The 18,522-nt window shown below is 46.2% G+C and overlaps 1 long non-coding RNA gene across 2 annotated transcripts in view; it reads right to left on the bottom strand.

Moving 5' to 3' along the window:
* Positions 1–6,758: 6,758 nt before the first annotated feature.
* The window catches only part of LOC117203107 (uncharacterized), a 36,844-nt gene continuing 25,080 nt past the window's right edge, over positions 6,759–18,522 (bottom strand). Inside the window, exon 5 of one of the 2 annotated variants that reach the window (XR_007473052.1) lies at positions 6,759–17,264. This is a non-coding gene — a long non-coding RNA (uncharacterized LOC117203107). The remainder of the gene's footprint in view (positions 17,265–18,522) is intronic. The other variant, XR_004485741.2, reaches the window with a different exon arrangement.

Genomic DNA, 18,522 nt, shown 5'->3' with positions numbered 1-18,522 from the left:
CCGTCCCCACTACCGCCGGCAACTGCCTTGGACCCAACCCCCAAGAGCAGAAATTCTTGCCTCACAGCTCCCCTTGGTCCCCGCTTTCCCAGCCCTTTCCGGGATCCCACACCCCCACCCCACTTCTCCCGCCCGTCGGGGCCGAACACTGGCACCGCTCCTCGAGCCCGTTCCGCCGCGCCATTTTAACCCCTTGGACGTTTCCGCTGCGAAGAGGGCGGGAAACAGAGAAGAGCCGCCATCCTCACCTCACCTCACCCCCACGCCACCCCGCCCGGTCCTCACCTAAGGCGGCCCAGAGGGGATTATGAAACAACTCGGTGGTGGGCGCGGGTGGGGGACAGGCTACCTCCGGACTCCCGAATCTTTGGCAAAGTCTCGGGAACACTTGTGCTCCCCCAGGACAGTTTTCTTCGCCTCGGGGCGAGCGCGGGGTGTCCGAGTTTCTTGGCACTAGCTGCGAAGAGCTTCTCCCTTTCCCCAGCCCCTTTAAGGACATCTGATCTTCAGTCTCCAACTTTCTCCTCTCGTCTACAAGCTTCGTCTGCCGCGGAGAGCGACCCCAGGCGAGGCCGGGAAGGGAGAGAGCTAGTGTGGGGTTAACCCAAACCAGGGCGCCCAGAGGTTGGCGGAGGCCCTGCGGGTCGAGGCCCCGCGCGCTCTTAAGCAGGAGAGAGCCCCCGGGGATCCGCGCGGGGCATGTTGCCGCGCCTGAAACAGGCGTTCCCTTTTCCAGATCATATTCCGCATAAAATCTAAAGCCAGATGCATCGCTTGGGCAAGTTACCATTTTACTGCGAAAAGCACAGATGTGTTTCCAAACTGGACTCCAGATCAAGGTTTCTGGTGCGGGTTCCAGTGGCCTGCGCAAGGTTGGGCTTTCGATGCCTTAAGGGACTACCCGGACGGGTAACGTTTTAGATGCTGTAGTCTGAACCTAGCCCAGGCAAAGCATCATTTGCGAATGCGAAGATTTAAAATAAAAAGAAAAGGGGGAGGGGTGCGAAATAAAGACAACTGCGGGCTTTCAAGGCCGTGTGTGTACTTTTTAAGTGGGGCGGAGGAGAAAAGACCAACTTCATAATTATAGACGCCCGGTTTAGCAAGATAACCTGATGGAATCTCTGTTTCACGAAAATAAGTTACAAGAGGAAAAACTTGTAAGAAAGTGAGAACAGCGGCCACATATGAAACCAAAGGGCGAGCATGGTGAAAGCAAGCATTTTAATCAGTCTGTTGAGTGAGTCAAAAATAGCTTTTGCTGAGTTTTTTTTTTTTTAAAGAAATAGAAGAGTCTTTCCAAAAGTAATAGCCTACGGGTCTATTTCACCTGCAGGTCTCCTCTCATCATTGTATAAAGAAATTTGGGTGGAGTGGGCCATGTTTTTCACAGAACTTTCTGGTATTTGCAGTTGTGGTAAAGAGGGAAGAAATAAAAACGAACAAAATTAGTCTGGGATTGGCTGCTGCCTGTTACCGGCATAACATTAGCAGGAAACCAAGACTGCCTTCTCGAGATTCGCTTAAAAGAATTCAATTTTGCATCTTTTAAAATTATAGCCGTTTTTGAGTCCCTTCGGTGAAATGAATAACCAGAGATGCAATATCTAAACAATGCACACATGTACATAATTCCAAGTCTACTTATTTACAGAGTGAAAGGGCGCGGTGCGAAAGCGCCCCTGCACAGGTAGAGGTGTAACAGCTATGCGCTGCGCCGTGCATTAGGCGCCAGTGAGAGAAAACACAAACCCAAACTACTCGCACAGAAAACTATGTTTCCACACTCGACTCATTTAGGATCAAATGATTTTTTAACACTTGCCAAAACCCACAGCTATTGCTACAAGAAAGGTACCATGCAATGGAATAAAGTTAGCTGTTTATGTGGGCAAGGTGGGGCTTTTCGGGCGTTTGGCTACACAAATGTACTGGAGTGACAGGGCGAGCATCTTGCAGGCCAATCTCCCAGTGTTTGTTCATTGCGGGGGCAGGTGGGGGAACGAGGACGCCTTTTAGCTGATCAGACTGTAGCTGTCACCCCTGAGGGGTGGTTGTGGAGGTTACCTTCACCTCATAAAGATACTCATCCTTCTCTTAAGTGAAAAAGTCTGCGGCCGCTAAGGCCACCCACACGGGCCGCGCCTCGTCCAAGTCTGCGCAGGCCGCCTTTGTCCCCGCAGTGACTACCGCGAGGGCGGGCGGGCGCGGAGGTTGTCACCAAAGTTCCCTTAAGTCCTTATACCGCGTAGAACTCTGGTTTTTGCGGGGAAGCGGGCTGCTTATCCAACCTCAGTGGAGCCACAATTCCGTGGGCCTCCACTCCCCGGCGGCCTCTGCGCGCCCTCGCTGCGCTCCCGCTCGCCCGGACCTCTCCCCGGGATCATCCGCCGGGGGCCAACGCTCGTGCCCGCGCCACCATCCTTTGCCTCTGCGACCCCTCCGCACGGTCCCAATCAGTCTCGAATTTCAACTCAAGACCCAGACCAAACTTTTCCTTCGGGGCCGGTATATTCTCACACGCGGTGGCTTTTCCCAAGGGAGGAGGAGCGATGGAGCTCCCGGCAGCTCCCGGGGGCCCTGCGGGGACCACCCGCCACCCGGTTTCCACGCAGCCCCCGCGCCCACCCTTGCCTTCCGACCCCAGACCTTGGCCTCCCACCGCCGCGCTCAGGGAAGCCGCCGCGACTAATGCGCCCCGGGTGCTTTCGTTTTGCTTTCGCTCCCTTCTCTCCGCAGCTGGGAAGACTGCAGAAGAACAAAGTAGGGGTGAAAAGCGCGTGTCCTGACAAAGTGATGGGTACACCGCTGTTCGGTCCGAAGCGGGCCGGGGGGAGGGGAAGGTTCAGGCTGAGGCCTGGGTACCCCTGTCCCTTTCAGGGGCGAGAAAAACCAGGTGGCCCTGGCTTGTTTTCTTCGCGCAAAGAAACGTGATTTGTAGATATTGATGCAACAAAATTGGCGCGGAAACGAATTCGCCTTCATAGGACTGTGCCTTTCAAATACAGAAGAATAGGCAGGGTAGAAAGGCGGGAAGAGAGGAGGCCGGGGCCTTTCACTAAACTGGAAGGAAACCGAGAGAGAAGGCTCGACAGCCGGGATCCGGCTCCCACACCAGGCCCTGAGCACCATCAGGTGTGAGGGGACTAACGCCTAGTCCCATTTGCTGCCGGTCCACTCAGCTCTGCGCTTTGGAAACCCAGCAACCACTGCACAGGCTCGCTTTTCTTCATCTCGCCTCCCTCTTTATGGCGAGCAAAGCACACGTATCCTACATCGATGAACCCATGGCCTAAGGTCTCCCCCTTTATTAAAAAAAAAAAAAAAAAAAAGCCAAACCTGGAAAGGTTTCTCAAATAGAGGCAGGCTTGCTGCTGCCCCGTGTGGCCCGTGCGAAAGCTCCCCTAGGACTGCACGCTCCCAGTGCAGGGCCAGGAAGCACGGCTCCGGGTAAGGGCCCATGCAGAGTCCCGCCCCCACCCCCGGCCTGCACTTGAGCCCGAACGCGGAGGGGTGCAACGGAAAAGTCTCTCCAAACTCTTTAGAAAAAAACGTAAGTCTTCCAGACTGTTTACCACACCGTCCAGCTGCCCGGAAAGGTCCGACGCGTTTCCTGCACTCGTCCCAGCTCAGCCTGGGCTTTCCTCCACCCGTGATCTGAAGGGCTAAATTATTTTATTCCGACTCTGTAAAGTTAAACTGCGATCTAAATACATCACTTAGGGAAATGACCGGAAGCTGCGAAGGTAAATTACACTCAAACCAGCTACTTGCACTTGGTTTTGTTAAAATAAGGCCTTCCTCTCGTATTTACCGCCCTCCTTGTTTACATCGAGCTCAGGAACAGAGGCTTTAGGCCGGCAAGGGAGCTCAGTTTCATTTCGGGGCGTATGGCGGGGCCTATCATTTCGTCATCAGGTTTTAAAGAAAAGTTCGAATGTTGTTGTCACAGATCTAACTTCCAGTAACTCCTCAAAAACTATATTACCCCCACTGTAGCTCAGGCCTGCAAACTCCTTGGTCCGCAGATGTCCGGGAAGCAGTTAAGTGAGCTCGCGCAACGCCCCGCTGCACCTGCGGAGGAGGGAAAGCGTCTCCGCGCGTCTCGGCACTGCCGCACCGTACTTCCCGCGCTCCGCCGGCCAGCCTTAGAGCTGCCGCCAGCCACCCCGGCGTCCCTCAGTCCCCCGCCCACAACCAGTCGTGCGGGGGCCTGGGGGTCCTGGCATCCCAGCTTCTGGGGAAGCGGCCGCGCGAAGGACAAGTCAGGCCCCTGTCTCCCAGCGAGGCCCGAACGCGCGCACACTCCGCGCCGGGGCGGTGGCGCTCCCGAGACTGGGCGGGGTGGGGGAGGAGGGCGGAAGCACGGAAGGCTTGTGAGCACATCCAAGAGTCGCGGACCCCGGCTCTCCCCCCCCCGAGTGACTAGGGTGCGGGTGCCCACGCTGTGCGCGACGCTTGGGCCACGGCCGGAGCCCACGAGCTGGGCGCACAGCTGAGCGAGGCAGCCGCCGCCGCCGCCGCCGCCGCCGCCACAGAGCCTGGCGGGCGGCGCGGAGCCCCGGGGAGCTGGTTTTCCCGGGCGGGCACGTGACGGGGTTGGCAGCGCTCTGGCCCGGGCAGGGAGGAGGGGGAAGCGGCGAGCAGGAGGCCGGAGGCGGGCGGGCGGCTGGCGCGCTGTGTACTTAGGTCGTGTGCTGGGGCTTTTCTCTCCCAGGAGCCGGCGGAGGGAGGGGAGGGGGAGGGGCCACCGCTCCGCCTTCTCCTTTTCGCAATGTTGACGCAATCTATAAATAGTGGAACAAAAGGACCAACTTCCTCGGAGCTTTGCTGAAACTGCACAAAAAATCGAGCTGGGGGGTTCCCTGGTCCCTGGCGATGGGGCGGGGAGCGCGGCGCCAGGGGAGGAGGCGGGCGCGGCAGCGCGAGCCCCGCCGAGAGGGGACACCTGGCTGAGGCACAGCTGCTGCCCGCCGCGCCGCGCCGCTCCACGCGAACCCAGGGCTCCGGTCCCTGCGCGGGCTCGAGAGCTCGCCCCGACCGGGGGTCTTCCTCCTCCGCCGTTGACAGGTCAGTCCGCACCGCCCCTTTCTACACTGGGTTTTCTATTCCCTCCCCCAAGCCTCTACTTAGAAGAGAATTGAGGGGGGAAAAAATGGAACGAGGCGCAGCAGTGACAGCCACCCAATCTGGAACCCCAGCAGTGCACGGCGGGGTGACCGAGGGGGCTCGAGGAGATGGTCCGCGCCTGCCCCTCGTCGTACAGCCCGTGGCCGCGCCGCGGCCCGCGAGGAAGCCAGGAGTAGCGTGCGCCGCCCAGGCGGCAGGGAGAGTGGAGGCGGGAGCGCCGCGGAGGCGCGCGCCGCCGGGCAGGGGGTCGACGGCTGGCTCCCTGCTGCCGCTCCCGCCTGGGGGCCGACCCCCAGCGGAGACGTGCCAGGACCTGGAGGCTGCTGAGCACAACTCGCCCCCTCTGAGCTCGGACCTGGCGTCTCCACCTCGTCCTGCGGTTGCTGTGGGAGGGCTGAACGGAGAAGCGCTGTCGCCGCACGCCACCGCACACCCTGGCTCCGGTGCCCACGCACCCAGCGCGCCGTCAACTGGGGGCTAGGTGAGGACATAAGGCATGCTCTCCTCCAGGAGCCCTGACCTGAGCGCGAGCGCCCGCCGCGCCGCCGTGGCGGTTACACTGGGCGCGGGGGAGGGGGCGGAGCTGGCGCTGTTGACAGCCTTGCTGGAGTGGGGAGGGCGAAAGTTGGGGAGAAGGGGTTGGGGGAGGGAGCGCGCGCGCGCGCGGGATTCAGCTGCGAGTGGGGGGGCTGGGGTCACGTGACGGGCAGACGCCCCCGCTACAGGCCGACAGTAGGGGTGACGTCACTATCCCCTGACTGCAGGGGGTGGCACTTCCGCTCCCTCCCCCAGCCCTACTCCCCCAGCCCCCAAACCGGCGGCCGCAGCCATTTCGAAGTGTGGGAGTGGGCAGAGGGGAGATGGGGGTTTTCGTTATCGCCCTAGCTCCTGGCTGCTTCCCCAGCTGCCCATAGTCCCGGGCCTGGGACCAGAGCGGGTGCCGAGGCCGTCCTCTCCCGACGCGCCCCATTGTGTGAGCAGGCGGCGTAGGGCGGAGGCCTGTGCCGGCCCCCTGCGGCTCCCAGCTCCGGAGGGGGCGGAGACGGTCCCTGAGCGGTCAAGGCCAAGTCCGGCCGCGTCCCGAGAGCGCCATCGGCGCTCAAAAGGTCCGACACTCAACTCCTGGCTGGGAATAGGTGGCTTTGCCCGCGTTCTCCGGGAGCTGGGTGGTTGGGGACCCGCCTAGGGTCCAGCCTCGCGGGTGTGTGATAGGAGCCTGTCACCGCTCTGGAGGACTCGATTCCAGCAGTCGTTATAAGCTATTTGGGGAAACTCCGGGTTTTGGTGACTCAGCGCGGTAAGCGCTATTTATAAGTTTATGCGTTAGTAGCAGGGAAATACACTTCGTTGAGATCCGTCCGCCCAAGAAGGGCAAAGAGCTCTGTTTCGAGGCAACAATTAAAAGACTTAACTTTTTGAAAGAGTGAAGGGTTGACTTAAAGTCTGTGCTGTAAGACAAAGCAGGTCTCACGAGCAGACTTAGTACACGGTTTATCTCAAAAAGTTGGAACATCTTCCTGGGTAGATGGAGAATTTTAAGGACACATCATGATGTTAGACCGTCTTTTTTGGGTGGTGGTGCGTGAACCAAGGAGAAATAATTCAGATTAATGACCCAGCAGTCCTAGTAGATGGCAGAATATCAGAACTATGTTGTTTATTAATTTCAGTATTTGTTAAATACATAACACCATTTGTTGGCTGGGCATAAAATAAAGGAAAACTGGATGATGTTGAAAATTCATATAGGATATTCTCTAACAGGAAGGTGTGTGTTGTATTTATCATTAACACTCTGAGGGAACTATAAACTACACATTTACTACCCAATCTCACCCTCCCAAGAAAGCACTACAAAAATGTACACTACATCCTGGGGTTCTTCTTCTGTATAAGTGCTGCACAATTATTAGTCACTGCTTGTTTTACAGGTTTTACTTTACGTTTTATCTTCTTTTCTCCCACCCCCCACCCCAGTTTGTAAATCCAGGAGGTAGATGCTAAAAGAAAGAGCAATTGCTAGGCTGGATTCAGGGAGGCAAGAGTTCACACCTAGCTTGCTTAGCCTGCACAACTTTCTGTAGGTAGCATGGCCTGAGGTGCTTCTTAAAAGAAAGAAGGCAGTTTCCTGGATGGGCAAAAGTTAGACCAGCTAAGCAGAGAGGAAAGGAAAGGATTTCCCCAAGCTGAGCAAGCAAAGCATCATGTACAAAGGCCTGTAGTGAACAACCACAGCCAAGTAAGAATGGGTGGGATATGAAAGGGGTAAAGAGAAGGGAAAGAAAGGAGGCTGGAAGAATGGCCAGGTCACACCCATGTAGTCCATGCTAGGGAGTTTGGACTTTAGCCTGAGACCTACAAGTCTTTATCTTTTGGGGGAACACATACCCTTTTGAGAACCTACGGAAAGCAATCTGGTCTCTCTCCAGGAAAAAAAAAATGTACTTATAGACTTCTATTACAATTTTGCATACAATTTCAAGGGTTTACGCTGCTTTGTGAGTAAATGACTATTGGGCCTCCGGATTGAAACCTGCAGGAAAGGGAGAACCATGAAAGGATTTTTTTTTTTTTTAGTGGAAATGCATGGTCAGGTATGAAAAGATTACAGGTCCTTGAAAAGATTACACCAGTTGGGGTCCTGGAGACTGGAAGATGGAAAATAAAATATCCTGTGATCTAAGTAAGAATCAACTAGAACCACTGCTGTGTACCTAGTGGCAGTGGGGATAGAGAGAAGAGGGGTTCAAGAAAGGTAATTTGAAAGAGTTGGTGGGATGGGAAAGTGACTGGCTGGTGGGGCCAGAACAAGGGATCCATCCCCATTCTGGTCTGGGGAGGGAGGAGACGTGGGCCTCGGGTTCCGGAGGAGGAACTCTGTTTTGCTTCCTTCATAAGGAATAAAAAGCTGTGGCTGGCTTGGTCCCTTTGTAAGACGGAAAAGGCTGTGTACCTTTTCAGTGAAAAAGAAAGCACCTTTCCAAAGATTTGAATTCAGAAGGGAGATGAGGGCAGGAGAAGATTAAATCTTGCTTTCCCCTCTTTTTTAAAACCAGGGATACCTAGTGAAGAAGAAAAGGAGAGATGGAGGGCGTCAAGCTTTCTTTTTCCGCAGCTCAACCACTAAGCCTTCAAGGAAAAGGACTTTGGCTAGAATGGGTCCCCATAATGGTGGGTTTTGTTCCTAACAGCACTTCAAAACCACACTTAATCATCCACAATTAGTACCTGGAGGTGCTAAGATCTCAGTCTGGCTAGGGAAACAAGGAAAAGTGGAGGGAAAGTGTTCCTAGTTGTTACAGCTAACCTGAGCTAGAGATTTAATGGAAGCAGGGACTCAAATACAAAACAAACCACCCCCAAAACTTAGTTGTTTAAAACACATTACTTGCTCATGAATATGCAGTATGGGTAGGGCTGTGCAGACACCTTGTTTCCGGTCCACTGGGAGTCAGCTGGGGCAGCTCATAGGCCGAAGGCTTGCATCACCCGAAGGCGTGTTCACTTCCACACCTAGCAATCCGTACTCATGTATGGCTGGCACCTTAGCTAGGGCTTTCAGCCAGAACACCTGCACATGGCCTCTCCTTGTGGTGTGGGCTTCCTCACAACAGGGCTCTGGGCTCCAAGGGTCCCAAGACTGAGAGCCAGGTGAAACTGTATCACTTATGACCTAAGCGTAGAAGTCTGGAGCATCCTATCCACATTCTGTTCGCTAGAGGCAAATAACTAATGCCATACCAATTCTAGACAGGAGAATCAGACTCTACCTTTTAATGGGAAGAGAATTGGCAACGTGTTTGAAATCACCACACATATTAACTTCAGATAAATAGATGTATAAATATATTGTATATGAAAAATGTTTAAACATAAGAAACCAAATAAATATCCTCTTTTTGATATTAGAATGAAATATAAAAACCCAAACATTTCATCATTACAGCAAAGCAAATCGAGAGCCAATCTGATTGGGCAGTCTCATAATTATCCCCCATTTTTCTCCCTCATGATCATTCCCTCCCCTCCAGGTTAGGCCTCCTATACACAGACACTTCTCTCTCTCCTAAGCTAGGTAGGACACGCACAGTGGCTGCACCTTCAAGGAGATAATCAGGTCCTAAAAGTTCTTCCATTCCCTCCTTGAATTGTCCCTGACTTTGGACCTCACTAGATCATTGGCAAGGCCATCAATGACTTCAAAGTTAAAAAACAAAATGCTATCGAGATTATTCCTATAAGTAATTTTATAATAAACTCATGTTACATAATTAAAATAAAATGACATTTAAAGGGTTACATGTTTTTAGATGTCGGGATCTTTTTTTTTTTGGCTGTGTTGGGTCTTTGTTGATGCGCGCGGGCTTTCTCTAGTTGCGGTGAGTGGGGGCTACTTTTCGTTGCGGCACGCGGGTTTCTCATCGCGGTGGCTTCTCATTGCGGAACATGGGCTCTAGGAGCGTGGGCTTCAGTAGTTGCAGCACGTGGGCTCAGTAGTTGTGGCTCGTGGGCTCTAGAGCACAGGCTCAGTAGTTGTGGCACACAGGCTTAGTTGCTCTGCAGCACGTGGGATCTTCCCAGACCAGGGCTCGAACCTGTGTCCCCTGCATTGGCAGGCAGATTCTTAACCACTGCGCCACCAGGGAAGTCCCAGATGTCAGGATCTTGACTTTACTTGGGCTTGTTGGTTCATAAAACTCAGTAATTCTAAAGTGATGGTTGAGATTTTAGGTATTTTATAAGAATTTGCATGTTTCCTTGAGGTGATATAACACTTGATTAACATACAAAATCTGAATGACTCTTCTCCCACTTGTACAACGCACATTGCATGACACATTCTTATTTAGTTCGTAAAGGAGCTCAAGAGTTCTCTAAGGAACTGAAGATACTCCCTTTCTCTGTGTAATCAAGATAAAATAATCTTATAACCTAGTATCTTTTTAAATTCTCCCAAAGCTGATATTATTATAATTTATATATCTTTGATGTTCTCATAGAAAACTTCCTTTATGACTTACAGATAGAAATAGTGCTTAGGCCGTTTTAATAATTCATACTCTCCTAAAGCCTGTGCTCTATACATTTTGGTAATTTTGCATAATTATTTATAAGTCAAAATCACACTGTGAATTCATGCTATAGAGTACGGGTTTTAAAATAAGTACATTTAGGTAATGAGCAAAGGTACATTTATGAACCTTTTGTGTGTGTGTGTGTATTTCTTAATGATTTTTGAAGTAGCAAACTTTTTAAAAAAATAAAATGAATTAATATCCTTGTTTTTAAATTTCCTTATATGGCAGTGATAAAAAAAAAATTGACAAAGTGTTCACATTAAACTAATAGACTTTGTTATCAGGCCCCAAACTGTTCCTAATTCTCAGTGACTTCATAGCTACCATGGAGGCAGCCCAAAGGAGCTTAAGTAAACACTTTAAAATTACGTAATGCAGTTCTGAAGGAGGAACAACCCCAGCCAAACTATGCAATATAGTTTTACAGAAACTATTTTTCTGTATGCCAGAATGCTTATTAACCTATCTATAGAATGACTTCATAGCAAAGATAACGTGAAAGTTGGAAGTAGGCCAGTCTGTTTTTAGGCCTCTTGAATGAAGGCAGAGTTGAGGAAATTATTTCAAAGTAGTTATCTAGTGAATGTTTTTCTTAACCTTATAGACTAAGCATTTTGAAGAATTTTGAAAAGTGCTGTAGTAAAAATGGCACATTAAGCAATAAATTCAATATGATTTCAATAAATAAAATATGATATTGCTGGCTGATAGTAATAACGCTCTATGACTACATTAAGAATTGAATACAATCTTACTTTTTATTAAGTAAAATAATTTGGATCCTTTTTGATGTTCTCTTTCTTCACCTTTCTATGTGTTCAAGATATAATGTATTTTAAAAGAAATGCTGCCAAAGCCAATAAAACAATACATTTCTTCTGTATCTTAGCAAGGCTCTGTTAAGCATCATGGAGAAGACAAAGAATTATAAGTCCTTGAAATAGTAAAGTTATTGAGTGGATCAGCAAAAATGCAACTTTATCAAACTAAATTACAGAAAGAGTCTTCCATCAGATTGACAGAGATTGAAAATAAGTGCTAACATGAAAGGATGCTCAACATCACTAATCACTAGAGAAATGCAAATCAAAACTACAATGATGTATCACCTCACACCAGTCAGAATGGCCATCATCAAAAAATCTAGAAACAATGAATGCTGGAGAGAGTGTGGAGAAAAGGCAACCCTCTTGCACTGTTGGTGGGAATGTAAATTGATACAGCCACTATGGAGAACAGTATGGAGGTTCCTTAAAAAACTAAAAATAGAACTACCATATGACCCAGCAATCCCACTACTGGGCACATACCCTGAGAAAACCATAATTCAAAAACAGTCATGTACCACAATGTTCATTGCAGCACTATTTATAATAGCCAGGACATGGAAACAACCTAAGTGTCCATCAACAGATGAATGGATAAAGAAGATGTGGCACGTATATACAATGGAATATTAGCCATAAAAAGAACCGAAATTGAGTTATTTGTTGTGAGGTGGATGGATGTAGAGTCTGTCATAAAGAGAGAAGTAAGTCAGAAAGAGAAAAACAAATACCGTATGCTAACCCATATATATGGAATCTGAAAAATAAAAGTGGTTCTGAAGAACCTGTGGGCAGGACAGAAATAAAGACTCAGATGTAGAGAATGGACTTGAGGACATGGGGAGGGGGAAGGGTAAGCTGGGACGAAGTGAGAGAGTAACATTGACATGTATATACTACCAAATGTAAAATAGATAGCTAGTGGGAAGCAGCCACATAGAACAGGGAGATCAGCTCAGTCCTTCGTGACCACCTAGAGGGGTGGGATAGGGAGGGTGGGAGGGAGACGCAAGAGGGAGGGGACGTGGGAATATATATATAAATACAGCTGGTTCACTCTGTTATACAGCAGAAACACAACACTGTAAAGCAATTATACTCCAATAGAGATGTTAAAAAAAGAAAAAAAGAAAAGTGCTAACAGGTAGTGTTGCTAAGAATGCAATGAAATTTACAAACTCATCTATTACTATATTACTTTTCTGGAGTCAAAAGTGTCCAAATCTTTGATAATAGTAGTTCCACTTCCAGGAACCAATCCTAAAAAAATTAGATATGAAGTCAAAGATTTATATATGATCATTACAGCACCTATAGAGAGGAGACAATCTGAATATTCAGTAGTAAAGGAGTGATTAAATAAACCATGGTACATCAATCTAATGGAATTTTTGCAACCACTAAAAATACTTAATGCCACAGAGAAACACTAATGTTTAATTTAATGTACAGATAAATCTTTTAGGTTACAAAACTATTTCTCCTCAAGGGTTGGGAGAAAAAATATACCAAAATATATTATGTAATTATGGTGGTTTTTACCTTCTTTTTCATATTTTCTAAAATGGGCACATATTTTAACAATCAGAAAAAAAATCATTAAAAGATTTCCACCAAAATATGTAAATCAAATAACATATATTTACATTTTCATAACACTAAGATATTTAATAGAGTAATACAACATATTAGTTACTTTTTACATGCATCTTTTCATTTTGCATACTTATAACAATGTCTGCCAGTGAATGGTCTCTGTTTCTAAAATTAAATTAGATAAGGTATAAGCAAGTACAGAGTATTATGTGAAGGGTATAATTTGAGGGGTAATCTTTGGTGGAAAAAATTGATTTGAGGAGAATTTGGGATAGTCAAAATCCATCTGTAAAGCCATAATGGCTGGACCTATATCATAATTTTTATAATAGTATTTTTTATTTTTAATTGTGGTAAAAAAACACATAACAAACTTTACCATCTTTTTTTTTTTTGCCATACGTGGGCCTCTCACTGTTGTGGCCTCTCCCGTTGTGGAGCACAGGCTCCAGACGCGCAGGCTCAGCGGCCATGGCTCACGGGCCCAGCCGCTCGGCGGCATGTGGGATCTTCCTGGACCGGGGCACGAACCCGTGTCCCCCTGCATCGGCAGGCGGACTCTCAACCGCTGCGCCACCAGGGAAGCCCTTTGCCATCTTAATAATTTTAAAATGTACAGTTCAGTAGTATTAAGTATATTCACACTGCTGTATATAATAGTATTTTAAGGATAGTGTTTTTATTGGTTTCATAAAAACAATACATGTTCATTTATAAATAATTCAAACAATATAGAAAGTTATAGGAAGGTTTTTAAATCTCCTCAGATCCCAGATTTTACCATCAATATTAAGTGACCATCGTGGTAGGCATATTTCTATTTGTAACTTATACAAATAAGTTAATCTTATTTAAGATGAGAATGTGCATACTTTTTAAATTTTTAAAGTGTTAAAATTATTTGAATTTGGTAGTAGTAAGATAAGCTGAAGGAATTGCTGAACTCTAGAAAAATGTTTCTTTGCCACAAGAGATCTTATGTCCTAAAATATCCAAAGTTTAAAAAATTAAGAGTTTGGAGATTTTTTTATCTGTATGTTTCCAATTTAGAAATGCAAGTTGACTCTGCCATGAAAAAGATATATTTTTATTTATGTCATTATTTTTTAAAGTGAAGGTTTTAATGTTCCTGTTTTGTAACCTTAATTCCTTTGGTCATTTGGTCTTGATCTCTATTTTAAAATCCAGTGGTCGCAACACACCTCAGTTCTCAATTCCTACTTATTAATTTTGATTCATCACTTAGCTATCTGCTCCTCACTAAGTAGTTTTTTTTTTTTTTAACATGGATTCGTGGATGTTATGTTTGCCTTTTTCATCAATTTCTGAATGTCACTTACTTAGATATCATAGTTTGGCGTCATGCTGGCTTTGCCTTAAGACTGCAAACATTTTTCCTTTGTTTTCTGGCTTTGAATATTGCTTAGAGGAAGTCTAAGGCCAGCATGATTTCCTCCCTCTGATAAGTTAGTTTTCGGCCTGGAGGTCTGAATTTTTTCCTTCATTCTTCATGGCTAATAGCTTAACCAGTATATGCCTTGATATGAATAGTATATGTCCATTTTTCTTTGAACATTTTATTCTGCAGATTCAGTTCTTTCATGATTTTGTGGAAATTCTCTTCTGTTACATCTTTAAGTGCTTCTTCTGATTCATTTGTTGCATTATGTACTCAGGGAGTTGAAGTAGGCTATATCATGTTGTCTTTGTCTCACTTGCATATTACCTTGTTTGCAATTACTTTGGTCCACTTTTCTTCTGCATTCACTTATTAAATTCAATTGTCAACTGGAATTTATTGAGTGCCAGCACCAGGGATAAATAAGATCACATCCCTTCCTTTATGTGAAGCTATGAAGCTTTTTACTTGAGAATAGGGGAGGGAGAAATAACATAACAAAGTCAGGTAGTGAGAATAAGAAACCCAGGTAAGGAAATGGAGGTGGGGGGGAATTGTGCATTTTAGATAATGCAGTGAGAGTAGGCCTCTCCGAGATGACATTTGAGAATAAACGTGAATGGAACGAGGCTGTGAGACAGGCAAAGACCTGGACAATCCAGATGTAGAGAAGAGCAAGTACAAAGGCCCTGCAGTGGAAAAGTGGTGTGTTCAAGACAGAATGATTAGAACTGAATGAGTAATCAGAAACTGGTGAGAGGTGAGACTAGAAAGTTGGATAGGCCGGGTCACAAAAGGGGCTGAAGGCCTGAAAGAGGAGGCTGAATTTTGTTCCAACCGTGATGAGGAGCAAGGAGATGACATATGCTTTAGAGGAGTCACTCTGGCTGCTGCTAAGTATTTCAACAGCAATAAATTGAGTATAAAGAATTGGTCAGACAGGTGTTGTCTAACTGAAAAAGGAAAAGGGGAGCACTGAGATAATATAATAACTTCAGGAACTAACCTAGTCCTGGATAAACTTGGGAAGACCTGAAGTTACTAGAACCCCGGGGCTAGGAGGGGAGACCCAGCAGAGTTGGAACCCTGACCTGGGGCAGGGGATGCTGCCCACTTGCTGCTAGTGGCTCTGAGAGGTGTGCTGAGGCTGGTTCTAGGGAAGTGGAAAATAGTTGAAATTTGGGGCTAACTGCTGCTGTGAGGGTGAAGGTCCATAACTGGGGCAATGCTGGCAGGTGCAGAAAGCCAACAAGGAGGAGCAAGTTCTTTTTCCCTCTTCCTGACTTTTAGTCTTTTTTTTCTAATGTCGCTTACTGACAGACTGTAGCAAGGATTCAGCTGGCAAAGTATAGAAATGTAGCTTGCAGAGTCCCAGTCCCAGCATCACAGAGTATGGAATGGTTTATTGCTAAGAGATAACAGCCTAATAACTGGCACAAAGAGGAATTAAGGATGACTTCTAGGTTTTTGTCTTGAGCAACTGGATGAAAATAATGCCACTTGTTGACATGGGGGAAACTTGGGGAGAAGTAAATTGAGAGGGAGAAGAAAACCAGTATGTTTGTTTTGAATGAGTTAACTTTGCAGTCCTTATTGGACATCTGAGTGGAGTTGGTAGATACGGGTTCGGAGCTCGACAAAGGTATTAGGGATAGAATACAAATTTCAGGAGTCCTAAGAACACAGACAATATTTAAAATCAGAAAAATTGGATAAGATGACTGAGGGGGAAATTAATATTATGGTGAAGAAAAAAAAGGGTGAGGAATATGCCTGGGAGTCCCAAACATTTGGGAAAAGGAAAATGATCTGGCAAGAAGGTAACTGATGATCTCAACAAGAGCAGTTTAGGTGGAGCTATGGAGACAATAATCCTAATTGGAATGGACTAAAGAGATGATGTATGGTGAGGAAGTGGAAACTGCCAAGTAGAGACAACCTTTTAAAAGTTTGTTATAGGGGCTTCCCTGGTGGCGCAGTGGTTGAGAGTCCGCCTGCCGATGCAGGGGACACGGGTTCTGTGCCCCGGTCCGGGAAGATCCCACATGCCGCGGAGTGGCTGGGCCCATGAGCCATGGCCGCTGAGCCTGCGCGTCCGGAGCCTGTGCTCCGCAACGGGAGAGACCACAACAGTGAGAGGCCCGCGTACCGCAAAAAAAAGTTTGTTATAAAAGGGAGCAGAAAAAATGGGCTCCTACTCACCAAGTAAGTGGAAGAGGATATGAGGTCTAGGGTGATGGTGTTTTTAGAAGGAAATACTACAGTATGTTTACTGATTGGAATAATCCAGTAAAGAGAGAGAAACTGAGGATGCAGGAAATGGAGGGGGTAATCACAGGAGCACCATCCTTGACTATACAAGATGGGATCCAGGGTACAAGTAGAGGGGCTTGCCTTAGATAAGAGCAGGGAGAGTTGACCCTTTATAAAGGAAGAGTACAGATGAAGTCAGGTTGATAGGTATAACGTGGGAAAAAGGAGTTTCTCTTGTGATAGCTTCTATTTATCAATAAAATGTTCGAAGTGAGGAGCAGGGAAATGTGGGAGATTTAGGAGAGAGGAGACAAGGCATAATCATCTTGATGAATTGACTAGGGAATGTGCTGGGATTTCCAGTCTTTTCTTTTGGTGAGAATTTGATTTCCAGCCATGCTTATTTCATTTCTTGCTGATCCAAACTTATTTATTTATTTATTTTGAAATAATAGTATTATTTTGGCCTTCATTGGCTTAGGTTGCAGACTTTTCTTTTTTCTCGCTGCTTCTGGTAATTTTTTTATAAATTTATTTATTTATTTATTTTTGGCTGCCTTGGGTCTTTGTTGCTGTGCGCGGGCTTTCTCTCGTTACTGCGAGCGGAGGCTACTCTTTGTTGCGGTGCGCAAGCTTCTCATTGCGGTGGCTTCTCTTGTTGCGGAGCACGGGCTCTAGGCGCACGGGCCTCAGTAGTGTGGCACTCAGGCTCAGGCTCAGCAGTTGTGGCTCGCGGGCTCCAGAGCACAGGCTCAGTAGTTCCGCAGGCTTAGTTGTTCCGCAGAGCGTGGGATCTTCCCGGACCAGGGCTGAAATCTGTGTCCCCTGCATTGGCAGGCAGATTCCTAACCACTGCGCCACCGGGGAAGTCCCTGGTAAGGTTTTTAAAGGAGTTTTTACTGTTCTTTTTTTCGCGCAAACTATTTTGTAAAGTATTTGGGCAGGAAAATTTTGTGATCAGCCTTCACTCCCCATCTTTATCTGAAAGTGTAGAATAATGTTTTTAAATAGACTGCACTTCATATTTTTTCAACTCAACCTCTATATATGACAGATAATGTCATAGTAATATTATATATTGTATTATTATAACAGCCACCATTTACTGAATGCCTAGGTGCCATGTACTATGCTGGGTACTTTACATACATGATTTCTAAAACATAACAACCTTACAAGGTAAGTATTGTTGCCAGTTATTTCCACAAGAAACCTTTTTTACTGGTGGTTTACAGATCACAGAATCTTACTTGAAGCTCATAGCTGGCCAACATAAACAAGGTAAGAATCAATTTTTCTCCCTTTTGTGTCTGTAAAAAATTAGCACTTAAGACACTGTTCTTTTTGAAATACAAAATAATAGTTTGCAAAAGTGCACCACACAAACTAAGGGAGATTTTTATGGACAACTTTTTAACATAGGACTATATCATTAATCTCTTGGTGGGAGAGTTGCTAACTGACAGATTCAAGGAACTTGGTAAATTAATTGAGTATCCCTTCTCTAACCATCTCATCATCAACGAACATACTAAGAGCCTGCTATGTCGAAATAATTAATAAATTATATTAAACCACTATAATTTTACAAGTTATAGGATATGTACCAGTGTTTGTTTTGGAAACTCCATTGTTTGGATTTAAATCAATATCAAACTTTTCTTTTGGGCAACAATATTTATACTCGTGATGATACTGAAAACACATCATTGGGACATAAACACATATCTACGCCAAGTAATAGGTTTCTTTTTCTGATTATAAAAGTAGTACATGTAAGTGAAGAAAAATTTGAAAATATGTTTAAATAAAGTAAAGAAAAAATACTTTTTAAAGAGACAGCAAGAAAAAAACAACCAATAATTCCTTTATTTAGAGGTAACTGACTATTGGTTGACATATTTCCACGCAGTTTTTTAAGCTTATGAAGTTTAAACTGTTTGCTTGAGCACACTGTCTGTTTTTCATAACAATTTATCAGAAATGTTTCCTCAAATTATTTAAAACTCTTTAAAAACATTTTCAGTGGCTGCATTAATGATCCTTGTGTGGAGTAGTGTTTCCTTAAGTGGTCATTTAAGCTATTTTCCTTACTTTCTTATAAATAATGTTGCTATGAACTTTTTATGCATAAATCTATTTTAGCATTTCAGATTATTTGCTAAATTAGGATGAATTCCTAGAAATAGACTACAAGGCCAACATTTTTAAGCTTCTTCATCTGGTAAAAATTTTGCTG

Source organism: Orcinus orca, chromosome 18 (assembly GCF_937001465.1).
Source record: "Orcinus orca chromosome 18, mOrcOrc1.1, whole genome shotgun sequence".
In the NCBI taxonomy this organism is placed as follows: Eukaryota; Metazoa; Chordata; class Mammalia; order Artiodactyla; family Delphinidae; genus Orcinus; species Orcinus orca.
Note: the sequence above shows the minus strand (reverse complement) of the source record. Positions and strands in the feature narration are given on the sequence as shown.